Here is a 14,327-nt window from a genome sequence, read left to right on the forward strand (position 1 = left end):
TTAGATGGAGATCGGAATGCTATCCATGTTCCCTTTCTGACTGACAGACATTTCACAATTTGATGGATGCTCTCCACTTTAACTATACTGAGTATTGTGTAGCTAAGAGAAAGATGGAGAATGTAATAAAATCCCCTTCTGTCTGTATCTATAAAGTGTATTGACCACTGAAGACGGTAAACGAGAACACGATCCGTTCACAGTGAGTGACGCGAAGGCTGACCCTTTGACCCCTTCGACTGCTCTGTAATTTGTGACATTTCCTATGTCATGATGGGTCACAGTGCATGCTCCGCTTGATGGTTGGGTTACTTTTGACTGACGGGTGCTTAGCTGGTGGGCAGATGGTGCTTGACAGGAAAAAATGGAGAGCGAGCAACAGGTTCAAAGGGCGGCTTATGACATTGCTTGCTTTCATATTGCTACAGGGTCACATTCCTCCCACTTCTAAATCCTTCCTGAGATGTTAGAGCAAAAGATGTGAATTGATAATGGAGTCTTGCATTGAGCTTTTGTGGGGAAAAAAAATAGCGCAAGGCTGGCAGCTTGTGTTCTACAATGACTGTGTCGGTGAGCCATCTTTAGGGGCAGGCAGCTCCTCTCCTCTCCCGGACTTTAATCTTCATCTCACTTTGATATGAGAATGTGGGCGGACTGGAAGGAAGGAGGTTGGGAGGTAGAAAGAGAGGAAGAAATAACAGTTCTTTTTTTCTAATGAAGCTGAGAGACGTATTCATGTGTGGAGATCAAACGATGTGGTGTTCTTTATTGTTCTCAGACCACAGTGAATGAAGGAGCTGAGGCTTCTGGCAGCGGCACGTTCTGTGTCATCCCAGGAGCTCCAGCAGTTCTCTCTCTCCCTCTCTCTCTTTCTCTCTGTCTACAGCTCTGTCTCTATCCTCTCTCATACTCTCTCCATCGTCCCTCAAGTTCTTGCCATTAAGCTGCTGTGTCAGTTTGTTGGAAGTCAGTCAGGATGATGTTGGGTTCAGCAGAAGACCTTTGAGTCTCTTAATCAGGGAGAGCCGATGATATCTGTAATGGTTCACTCTTTAACCTGCCTGCCCGCTGCCTTTTATTTCAGAAGCAGATGAAAAATAGAAAGGTCGCATGAAGGAAGTTGAAATATTCGGACAAAAAGTTATGAGCATTTTTTCATGCTTAACTGGTTTAGGAACAAAACCTCTTGACTTTGAGAAATTTTGCAATGACTGCATATGTCCGGATGTCTTGCCAAGAACTTGGTTTTGTCACAAAGGGCCCAGCATCTTGCTGAAAACACCCAGTTTTGTTGCCAGTACATTGTAATGCAATTGTCAAAGTCTTACTAAAAACACCTGGTTTTGTTGTCAGGACAACAGCTCAGAAGGTTCTGACATCTTGCTAAAAACACCTGTTGTTTTTCCCATGACATCAACTACAAATGTCCCACTTCCACACTAAAAAACACTTGGTCTTTGTCTCCGGATAGATGGCTGCAAACGTCCTGATGTCTTGCTAAAAATATCCGTTTTTGTCGCCAGAACCAAGTCCGCAATGTCCCAAAGTCTTGCTAAACAACTGGTTTTGTCTCCTAAAAAATGACTGCAAATGTCTCGATGTTCCACAAAAACACCCAATTTTGATGTCAGAAAAACAGCTGCAAATGTCCTGTCATCACGTGAAAAAAAACAAAAAAAACGCCAGGTTTCGTCTTCAGAACCGTGTCTGCAAATGTCCTGACTTCTCGCTGAAAGCATTCCGTGTCTTTTTTCCCTTTTGGCTGTAAATGTGTCCAACCCTCACTTTGGTAAAAACCAAATTCTAGTGCATTCATTTTTCTTCGGTAACAATAAAGAATTAATAAGAACATCTTGAGAAGAAGTCTGCGTCCAGTGAATCGGCAAACAATAGTCAGTTTCTGTAGCTGTTGAAGCATCAGGTGTTTAACAGAACATAAAGTCTGCTGTGTGTAAAAGTTGACAGATCATTAACAAGGGTGTATCCCAGAGGAAATGACACATTTTCTCATCTATGATCTCACTCTCACACACATGCGTGCGTCAATTGGAGGCATCTGCCCGGGCAGAGAGAAGATCAGAAGTCTTCCCGTGTTTCTGAGGCCGCACTTGACCTGGCGTCCCGTCGCTCCACTTTACACTTATTTGCCAGCGTCTAAACAAACTCAGTGAAAGGGCTGTTCAACACCCACTTCTCCCTCCAGTCCCCTCTTGATCCCTGTCATTCCTTATTTTGGCGGGTCAGTCATTTAGGTTTGTTTGGAGTAATAACACCGCGCAGACTCCCGCCCTTGGAGCGCTTTAGTTCACTGGAAGGACTGATTCTGACTTCATGAAGGTATACCTTTCACTCTGTCATCTTTATTAATACTCCATCTTAAAATATTTATGTGTTCCACTGCACAGTAGGCTTTTTGTGCTGAAGAATAAATGTGCTGGAACTAAGCTTTCGTAGAGTTCTTAAACCTTTAATGACTCATGTTTTTGTCGGCTGGAGGCAGCAGAAACAATGTATTAAGTTGATAAAGCCAACTTGATAGCAGGCACCTGCCAATTTATACAAGGAAAAAATGTAATATTCATTTGGAGTCACTGGAGGAGTAGCTGTTGTTTGAGTAGCTGGGCCGTGATGGTTATGTGATGATGTCACTAGGCTTTAAAGCTATCCAGTCCTCCATCTCAGTTTGATATCCTGATAGTCAGGATCAGACCGTATAATTCAGAACTTTACTTATTACAGAATTATTTATTACAGGTCCTAATAAAACACCTAATTTTGGCATCAAAATCTAACGTTGAGCGCCAAAACTCACAGATCAACACACCGACTCAGACGACTATCTGTCAGAATGTGACCTAAAGGTAAAAACAGCTGAAAAATGAGTCCCCCCAAACATCTTCAAACCCCACACGGCATTGCAGTGAAGCGCCAGCAAAGCACGCGCAAAGTTTGATGGCGAAAGACGAACGGTTGAACAGTTGTTGACATGATTGAGGGAAAGACAGACGCCGTTTATTAGAGAGATATGTCTGATCGTGGGCAGCTCCAATAGTCACTCTACTTGTCAAACGTTTTAATTCTTAGCAAAAGTAACCATAACCCTAACTGTTATATTCTGAAACTCGCCGCTAACGTAGGTAAGTACGATCAGTTTTTTTAATCCGTTTCACAGCCTCACGGAGCCAAAATTGCTTCTCTGAGAGCGTTGCAGGGCAGAAACCAAAACAAGGTTCTAAAAGAGGCTATGAAGACTCCATAAAGCTGAGTGGAACTGCAGAGTTATGTCACAATAATCTGTCAGTCCATAACTATGAGCTATGAACCTTTCACGTTCAACTCGTCACGTGATCCATTAATAATACAGCGATATAGCTCGGCCACTTTAAAGCTTTAAAAACGTCAGAGAAAACAACAGCTGCATCACCAAGATTTGTGAATATTTCCAACCTTCTTTTTTTTTTTTTTTCACCAACACGTGCACCTCGTGCTGCCAGTAAAGACAGCAGGACCAGACTCGGAGTCTGTTTTGATTTAGTCACTCTGGATTGCGCCTCCGCCACCATTCAGCTCCACACCGTCCTCCCCTACTGCTCCGCTAGTGTCCAAGGATGTGTCTCCTTCTCATGTATGTGGTGTAAGTTTAATTCTTCTCTAAATCTCAGATTCCTCCCACCAATCCTCCCGACCTTTCCAGCTGCCAAGCGGAGACAAAGACGCTGCTTCAGCCTTCCTTTGGTCTGGTGATTATCTAAGCGACGGCCCATAAATCTAAACTAACTCCAGACTCTCAAGAATGTCCCCATCCTGTGGCTGCCAGGTTGGAGATAAATGCATATCTGATTTTTGAGAATGAGTCCTTAATGAAGCATTACATGCATGAGGCCTGATGTAGCCCCGTTCGGTCTTATCATAACCTCCCGCTCCATCATTCTAGATAAGATCTCATTATAAGCATTGACCACAGATCCCATTAAAAACAAAGAAATATGCCTCACCCCCCCCCCCCCCACACACACACTTAATGTCAACCATTTGCTACATGATGCATAATGAGCAGGTTATTATTCCGTCTTGCCTCACAGAGGCTGAATGTGCTATTTTATTGGTTCTTGGCAGGACTGCAAGAATTCCATGAGGCAGGTGAACAAGGAAATGGAATCCATTCAACACTGCACAATTATCCGAATGTTTGTTGTCATTAAATGCAATTTCATTTTTTTTCCCTCTTTCCTGATGAACTGCACTCCGGGGAGCAAACCAGACACTTTTACAACCAGTTTGTCCGGATTTTTTTCTTAATGTTTACAGCAGTAACAGATGTGCAAATAATTCTTTTGGACTAAAAAGTCATATCCAGATATAAATTTGCAATTTAGTCCCTCTAAACTGTCCCAGATTGACAGTTCTACTTTCACTATCTTTGATCTTCAACATTATGTTTCGTAGCAACTGAAACATTCCATTGTGTCTCTGATCACCTCCTGATGACTGGACGTTTGAGATAAGAGAGGCGGGAGATCTGGTTTTAATTTAAGAGGGAGCCCTGATGAAATCAATCATTGAAGGGGAACTGTCACCCAGATCGCCATTAGTGTCAAGAGAGTGGAGGGATGTTGACGGCAGGAGAGGGAAGGTCAGAGGGAGAAACGGGGAGACGGAGAGACAACATGAAAATGGACGTCCTTCCTCCCAGGTGCATCATAAGTTTTCAAGGAGGAAATTTTGAGTTAACCCCAAACCCTGAAGCTGTCCTGCTCCGAGTGTGGACTGATTCATCCCTTCTCTTCCTCTCTATCTTGGACAGATACCTCCCCCCCTCTCCTCCCCTCTTCCATTGTCTCACCTCCTGTACTTTGTACTCTGTCCCCCTTCCTTTATCCACGGGCTTGAACATAGGGAGCAATGCTCTGAGACATGTCGGGTAAAAATGAGCATACGCATTTGCATGCCGGCTCGATCGCAGACATCTGTACAAGCAAACTGGATCACTATTAGTCTTCCATTTGCTAATGACTACAAGTAATCAAAATTTAATTTCAGAAATAATATCGAATATGTTTGTGGTTGCTGGTTCTGCGAATCCGAGCATTCATATCGTCTTTTTGAAATTTCGTTGTGATGATAGTGCCAAGTTTACTGGGAGGTCTTTTTCTGACGGAGTAGCCAGGAGAACATGATGTACTTCTTCAAGGAAATATGTTAATTACCTCTGTTGCTGATATAGCAGACATCTGCAGGAGAGTGTGTATATCTGACACAAACCCAAAGACGTCAGTAAACAACCGGCGGGCCAGATTAGGACAAAGGTTTCACAATGAAGCGTGGGCCTGGGTCGAGTTCACACTTCAGAACTACAAAACCTGTCAGGATGCTATCTTGGACTCTTGGACAAATTAATCAGAAAATTAGGTTCTCCTATTCTCACACCTGATGCGCACATTTCAGTGCAAAACAGTTTCCTGCAATATTTCAAATATAATAGTTTAAAATACGCATCCTAAAACAACAAACTTAGTGCGTGAAGGCCTTATGGCTGTCTTACAACCAATAGTCATAGATAGCAAGAGCTCTGACTGACATGTCATTTAAGAAGTCTTTATCCTGTAATTATACTTTTCCGAGGACTGATTATATCTTCGTTTTTCAATACCCTCAAATTTCCAAATCGTATTCCTCAAAGGCTTCACACCCAGTGTAAACCTGTACTTATCCCCCCAGAAGGATATCAAGTGAGTTGTTAGACTTAAGGGACATTGAAATGTTTTATTTATTTCACAGGAAAAGTTAATCAGGGGGTTTTCTGTTATTTTTCTTTTAAAGGGTGAATACTACAAGCTTTCAAGAGACATCTTTCCCTCCATATTGTCCAAAATCTAATGGTTGAGGACTTCCAAGACGGTTTCTTGGTTTGGAGTCTTAGCCCTATTTTAATGGACGCCAGGTATTTTAGGCTGTACCTTTATAAAGATTTGAAGTTGGATATATAATTCTATATTGTTCAGAATGTATTAGACGTATGTAACATGATATCAGGAAAAGGTCTTTGGATGGGTGATTAGTTAATCATAGCATAAGTAAGACTGAGCCCCCTGGAACATTTGCTCCCAGAGGAAACCAGTATGTTCACAAAGTAAGAAAAAGGCCATTTATTGTATAGGGTTTGACTAACTGGTAAGATGCATGCTAACACTTCAACCTGACTGAAATTGTTCTTTTCAAAGTTGGACGACCATACCCAGATGATGTGCTGGGGATCATTTTACTCAGGCATATACGCTTCAGTCACGTTCCGTATGTTCCGCTGTGGTATTTAACACGGAAGTCGACCAGTTGAGGTGTCATCATGGCGGGTGCTTGGGTGAAAACTGCCCATTCCAGAACAGATGTGGAGATAAACTTTATGCTGTCTCAGCCTACAGATTTTTTCCTTAATAATCTTTGAGTTTAAGTCTCCTGTTCCACAGGGGCACCGCTGTCCAACTTGTTTGGCATGTGACACAAAATGTGAACCAGGAGAAAGTCTGCCACCAGCTGTAAAGGGGGCATACCGCCACCTACAGTTTTGGAGGTGGACATACTTCCATCACTGAGTCGAATCTTCCCAGGCTCATTAATATTAGGATATCAGTCCAATGAAATAGTCTGTTTGTGTGTTAATAGGCTGCCTATCACACCAAAAAAATAAAAACCACTGCATCACTTAAGTTACTAATCATCACTGATATGACCAGAATAGCCGAGCTGGTCAGTGCGGCAGGACTGACAGAACTCACTGATGGATCATTGCAGTGAATAATTTCTACACTCTTCATTAATTGAATAGTATATTACATGTGTTGTTGTCTCTACACTAGAGACTGTATCTCTGTGTGTAGTTAGAAAACTAAAGCAGATCTGAGTGAGTGTGAGATGGCTGGGAGCCCCCGACTCGTTCCGTCCAGGGTGTCTGACACATCCCAGAGCTCCTATTGTCTGATCTGACCTGTGCTGCTCTCTGGTGGCTCTTTTAGCCTTCGTAAAGCCTGATGTGATCCTACAGTACACTTCTCCAACTGGACAGAGCACTTGGTCTTTTTCACAGTTTAAGCATGGACCCATGGGTGCACTGTCAGGCTGTCAGCAGCCAAATAACTTTTGTGTTTCATACCAAACAGCTTACTGGTTATGGCCGCACAGATGTAGCAGTAAAAGTTCCACTTATCACCTGATTGCTCCGCTGACATTGCGCTTTTGTTTCAACAATCCTGTCAGAATTTTGAATGTGAATTATTTGTCTGTGGCTGTATATTTATATTTACACCATTCTATCCATTCTCCAGCTGATACCACGACTCCTATTTGACTGTTTCTTGGGTTTAATTTCCGTCCATTTGTTCCTCTGGATCTTACACATTCATTCCATCCTTTAAAGACAGAATCATACACACCCACACACACATGCACAGAGCCATGTTTATGCAGTCCAGTGGAGGATTTTGGGAGGTGTGAGGCCAGAACTGGCAGGGTCTTCTTACACAGCCAGGACTCTTAGCCAGCAGCTAATAAAGACATGCATTGATCCTGATGGGTGGGGTGGGCTTCAGCAAGGACCACAGTCAGAGGGGACTACACATTGTATGCTGGTGGTCTAATATGTACGTATGTGTGTGAGTGTGCGTGTGTGTGTGTGTGTGTGTGTGAAGGGCTTTGTGGGTTTTTTCTGTTGGCAAGGCTTGCAGGCTGAAATATCCAACTGGGGTCAGCAGCATTTTAAGTGAGTGATCAATCAAGCGGCGTCCAATGAGCAGTTAATGGTCGTCAACTGGGATTCAAACCATTAAATGAATTTCCATTTAAAACATAGACCTTCAGGAGAGAGAACAAGTGATTTCAGGAGGTTTCAGCAAGTTCTGTTCAGCCGTCAAGAGCAGGAAGAAGGGAGGAGAGAGAGAGAGGAAAGGAGGATGGTGACAGACTGGGTAAGGACTGCTTTTCAAAAGGTTAGCTATTCTTCAGCTCTGAAGGCACTTCAAGTATAATTGTTAGAGTCCTCCAAGTGCAAACGCACTATTAGAATCAAAGAAGTTGTGCAAGAGCTCCCAGCACATCGCGTTTCGTCATCCCACCTCCTCATTCTTCGATGACCTTGTGTGAGTCCTCCAGCAACAATCTCATTTCCCAGTAGCAGCTTTTAAAAAAGCCCACGATGCATTTAGTCAATCCCTTTTATTGTATACTGTCACGATGAGCTGTGTCATCTCGGTATAAACTTCAAGCTTCACTTTGGCCTGCAGAGAGATTGGCATCCGTGAAGGTTTTACAGGTTTTACTGTGATATTCGCTGACATACAAGGAGAGATATTCTTCTGGGATACATTGTTTTGCTCGGTTTTCAAAGTGAGACTTTTGAAGGGATTTTAAGTAGTGTGATGTTCAGTTTAGTCCACTCAGGGGAGTTTCGGCTGCAGCTTTTCTTGTAGCCTTTTTCCACGGCACATACCTGCACACATGCAGATTTTTTTGGGGGGAAAACCCGTTAAAAAAAGACCTTTTGGTGCCTTTCCCTTTGCGAGTAGATGAGTTGCCTTTACTTTTCTCCTCCTGGGTCACATTCAACATCATAAATGCAGCAGAAAACATGGAAACAAACAGTAGAAAGCATCATGGAGGGCAGTGACATGGTTATATATTTCACTCCAAACTAATCGCAGACTGCAGACAAAAGCCAGATGTTAGCAGGTGTTTGTGGGTTTTTTGGTTTGGTGAAAAGGAGGTTAAGTCTGTATGACTAGCGGCTTATGGTGATTTATGTTAACAAACTTAAGATATGTTGGTTTCAGAAACTACGACAGCTTATTGACTCCAGGGATTTTCTCAATTTGTGCTACACGATGGTCACAAGGGTCTAACTAGATAGACGTCTAAATGGTTTTGTCAGACAAGTAACACCCACGTGCCTTGTTGTTGTTTCCGGTTCCCAAATTCAGATCACCTCATTGTGATTTCTCACGCAACCAACTGAGGACTATCCTGGGATCCTTTCCGTGTCTCACATTACAGCTATTTTATGCCGATTAGGAATACAGTTGCAAATGTAGGTGATACTGGGGATTTAAGGATTGTTGGTGTGATATTTCAAAAAGGAACACAATGCCAAACTGGGATTTCTTTTTTCCTGGTCCATTGTCTGATTTTGGTTGTCTGTCCAGCTGCCTGTGCCAGAGAAGCCCATTCAGATGGAGCCCAGTCAGTCTGTAGTCCCGTAGCCTGCAGCAAGCAGGAGTTTCAGCTCCTTCAGTGGGATTTGAACCAAGATTTCCTGCCCCTTATTAAATTGTAATCGCCCTTCTGCCTCTCTTTTTCTCCCCTTCTCTCCATTTCAGACAGAAAAACAGGCCCCCCTCTCTGCTTTACTGCCAATTGATGTGTAAGTTTGTGTGTGTGCGCATGCATGTATGTGTGAAGCGGTTTCCGCCGCCAACAGAGAGGAGTGAGATGATTGGCGGAGCACACATCTGAAATGGAGGGAGATCAGGACCCTTTACTTTTTTTTTTACTTTACTTTCATTTTTCTCCTCCTTTGCCCCATTTTCCTTTCTGCCGCTGACTTCATGTCTACTCTCTGGCTTCTGACTTGCTAACTCCTCTCCTCCCCTCCTGTAGCTCAAATCTTGTTTACACCCATAAGGTGCTTTTCTCTCTGTCTCTTCCTCCTCTCCCCTTTGCCTGTCACAAGTTTCTTTCTCTCTTTATCAGGTTTTGACAATGAGATTTGTTTGAGCTTAGTGTTTTCATGCAGAATCAAATTGTGGAATCCTTTGATAGAAGTAGACGACAGATTTTTCCTGGGCTTTTCCCTACTGGAAGTTATCCTCAGCTACGTGCAGCTTCGGTCTTTTTCCAGTTCTGGCAAACAAAGAATGGAACAACTGATGCTGCGTGATTGTTCTGGGTTTAGCCTCTGTTATTCAAAGCCACAGAAAAGTTCTCACCTTCAGAGTACTGATTCTTAAATAGGCCCTGCATGCACTCCCCCGGTATGCATGAGTTTGACTCCTTGCCATATCCAGAGTTGCCTTTGGATGAACTGCCAACATGAATATCTTGACACATAGTCAGGAAATATTGAATCCGTATTGCAAAACGTGTTATTGAAAATCATAAGTTTCATTTCGACTTTTTATTTCTACTCTCAGATGGCTCATTTTGACAGGAGGAAAGGTACCAATACGCCTAGGGGCTGAAGGTAACAGCTACAGAGGGACATGGCAAAGCAGTCATAGGTTAGCAATCATATTAAGGCACTGCAGGTGTGTCAAGCCAAGGTGTGTTCCCATATTACATTACTTTGCATTACATCATTTCCCAATTGCTTTTTGTGTTTTGTGACTTATATCAGCATTGAAATGACTGAGAGGGGAGTGACATGAAGAACGTAGGCTGACTGATGACCAGACAGACTGCAACATTCTGAATAAGTTGTGAGTTTCCGATGGCAGAGAGAGGAAGTCCAGATGGCAAGAAGTTACACATGTCCAGCAGTTACAGTAGAAATGTGCTCCTCAATCTGTGTGCCTGGGAGGATAAGTGAGCCATACGAGAAACCACGATAGGAGCTCGCACGGCTGAGGGGTTTAAGATTGAGAGAAATAAGTATTGGGCTGAGGACTGAGCCCTGGGGGACATCAGTGACAAGTGCACAGAGTCTGTGGAGGGATTCCCTCCGAGAGACTTGGTAAAAGAACTTAAAATGTTAAGACTTTAGGATTATGCAGATCCAATGGTTCCCAGTTCAGAGAGAGTGAAGAGAAGGATTTGGTGTTCATCTATATCCAAAGCAGCAGACAAGTCAAGGACAATTAAGCCAGGTCAATGTGACAGTAAGGAAAACTGTCTCAGTAGAGAGAGAAGCCTTGGAATCTGATTGAAGAGAGCCCAGGAGGTTATTCTGGGTGACATAGAGATAAATCTGGTTGGAGACAGTTCACTCAAGGATTTTGGACAGAATATAGACACAGGTCTGTAGTTTTGGATAGCAGTCATGACAAGAGAAGGTTTCTTCAGCAAGAACTCGACTCTGGCAGCTTTTAGAGCTGCTGGAACAAGACCACAGGATAGAAAGGAATTGATTTCTGTTTGGATGCTCTTGCTGAATTATTTGTTTACATTTATTGCAGATAGAGAGAGCGAGCAAGTGAGAGAGAGAGGAAGGGAGAGAGAGAGAGAGAGAGAGATGGACCGACCTTTAACAAGAGAAAGAGCGGTGTAGAATGCAGCAATGCTTTTTCTGAGCCTAGTCAAAATTAAAAGCAGAAGAGAGCGAAATCAAAACAATACGGACCAGGTCTATTCCAAGCAAACCAAATTGTCCAGTATGTTTGACAGACTGGTGATATGCTTTGATAGCTGATGTGACTTTGGATATGTCCACTTCTTTTGGTTATCTATCTATCTATCTATCTATCTATCTATCTATCTATCTATCTATCTATCATCTATCTATCTATCTATCTATCTATCTATCTATCTATCATCTATCTATCTATCTATCTATCTATCTATCTATCATCTATCTATCTATCTATCTATCTATCTATCTATCATCTATCTATCTATCTATCTATCTATCTATCTATCTATCTATCTATCATCTATCTATCTATCATCTATCTATCTATCTATCTATCTATCTATCTATCTATCTATCTATCATCTATCTATCTATCTATCTATCTATCTATCTATCTATCTATCTATCTATCTATCATCTATCTATCTATCTATGTCTATCTATCTATCTATCATCTATCTATCTATCTATCTGTCTATCTATCATCAATCTATCATCTATCTATCTATCTATCTATCTATCTATCTATCTATGTCTATCTATCTATCTATGTCTATCTATCTATCTATCTATCTATCTGTCTATCTATCTATCTATCTGTCTATCTATCTATCTATCATCTATCTATCTATCTATCTATCATCTATCTATCTATCTATCATCTATCTATCTATCTATCATCTATCTATCTATCTATCTATCTGTCTATCTATCTATCCATCTATCTATCTATCTATCATCTATCTATCTATCTATCTGTCTATCTATCATCCATCTATCTATCTATCTACCTATCTATCTATCTATCAATCATCTATCTATCTATCTATCTATCTATCTATCTATCTATCTATCTGTCTATCTATCATCTATCTATCTATCTATCTATCTATCTATCTATCTATCTATCATCTATCTATCTATCTATCATCTATCTATCTATCTATCTATCTATCTATCTGTCTATCTATCTATCTATCTGTCTATCTATCTATCTATCATCTATCTATCTATCTATCATCTATCTATCTATCTATCATCTATCTATCTATCTATCATCTATCTATCTATCTATCTATCTGTCTATCTATCTATCCATCTATCTATCTATCTATCATCTATCTATCTATCTATCTGTCTATCTATCATCCATCTATCTATCTATCTATCTATCTATCTACCTATCTATCTATCTATCAATCATCTATCTATCTATCTATTTATCTATCTATCTATCTATCTGTCTATCTATCATCTATCTATCTATCTATCTATCTATCTATCTATCTATCTATCTATCATCTATCTATCTATCTATCATCTATCTATCTATCTATCTATCTATCTATCTATCTATCTATCTATCTATCTATCTATCATCTATCTATCTATCTATCTATCTATCTATCTATCTATCTATCTATCTATCATCTATCTATCTATCTATCTATCTATCTATCTATCTATCTATCTATCTATATAAGTTTCAGCTTGCTCATGTGTATCATGAATGTAGCAGGCATGCATATTTAGAACAATTTACAGAGTTTGTCTTTTTGTCTTTTTAACACAAGTCAGCTGGAGATCTGGCACTGTCCTTCATATGTAATAATGTATAATACGATAATACGAATAACTACATATATAATAGCTAGCAATTAAAAGGTTGCTTGAAGTTCATTTTTTGTGGGAAATCAAAGACTGATATGGCTCAACCCCTGATAAAAATCCAAATTACATAATCCACACTTTAATTCTTGCCTCTCAAACAAAAATACGATTACACTTTGATAGTGAAACTATTTACATAAAAGGAAAAATATTAAAATTACAAGTACTCTAATTTGCAAAATCTTGAATATGTTAACATCCCATAATGTATGCCCTTTTTCCCCCAGATTTGAGCAATGGCCCAACCAAACGTCTCAGCACTACCCCACCACGGACCATTGCCGTTAGGTTGAATTAGTCATGAGTGATGTGAAGGTCTGTCAGTAAAGGTGGACTTGCAGGGAAGCGAAAGAAACGCCTTGGTTGTTCAGATCCTGGCAGGATACAATAAAAGTATTCACACCAGCAATGGTTGGCGTAGAAAGCTGGAAGTTGAGGATAAGAGAAAAGAGAAATGGGTGGAGGGGGGGTGGAGGGAAGGGAGCTGATGTTGCCAGCTGGGGCCAAGGGTTTGGGTTAGACTGGGAGAGACACGGTGATCATTCTGATTTACAAGGGATTAAATTACCGGGAGTCCTCAAAGTTTTCCCTTTGAGGTGAGGTCATGCTGCTCGTGCCCTCTCACTCAACCCACAGGTATGTTTTCCAGTTCTTCAGTCTTATTTCTTACTTTTACCTTGTGATTACAAAATTTAAAGCCTGTGATGTCAGGTTTTACGTGAAGGTTTGTTTTCAGTCTGGCTGCATTGGCACTAAACATTCTTTGCTCTGGAAAGGTAGAAGCAGGTTGGCCTTTTGTACCTTTAAGGTCTTTTTACTCAGCTCTCAATTACCCTAATCAGACATGAATTGAATTTAGGGGCACCCTTGGGTGTGGGAGGAAGGTATAGTTTGGTCTGTTTGCCCAAAGACTCTCATATTCTCACGTTCTCATACAGTAACTGGTTTCTCGGCAGGTCAGGGGTTACATTAGCTTAAATGTTTCACAGACTTTCAATCTACCTCCCTCAGTCTCAGCCTAATAATAAACATTTCACAGAAGAGATGATGAGGTGATAGAGCATGAAAAGGTTAAGTAGCAGGGCTCCAGTCCAGCTAACGTATTGCCTTTCAATTGGCCTGAATGTCTCCTGTGTGGGGATGAGGAGGTCACTTTAAAGGAGCACGCCATTAAAAAAAAAAGAAAAAGAAATAGGCTTATTTGCCATCTTCCTCAGATCAAGGCAAGAAGACAGATAGCCCTCTCTCCTCTGTTCATGCATTTTGGATCTGAGACCCACAAGGACCAGCTCTATGCTGCTAGTTAGCTTTGCGATGAATGCTAGTC

The 14,327-nt window shown here is 41.3% G+C and overlaps 1 protein-coding gene across 1 annotated transcript in view; it reads left to right on the forward strand.

Moving 5' to 3' along the window:
- The window catches only part of col8a2 (collagen, type VIII, alpha 2), a 53,147-nt gene that overhangs the window by 23,858 nt on the left and 14,962 nt on the right, over positions 1–14,327 (forward strand). The window lies entirely within an intron of this gene.

Source organism: Aulostomus chinensis, chromosome 22 (assembly GCF_037954235.1).
Source record: "Aulostomus chinensis isolate RoL2024-O1b breed Wild chromosome 22, RoL_Achi_v1.0, whole genome shotgun sequence".
NCBI lineage: Eukaryota > Metazoa > Chordata > Actinopteri > Syngnathiformes > Aulostomidae > Aulostomus > Aulostomus chinensis.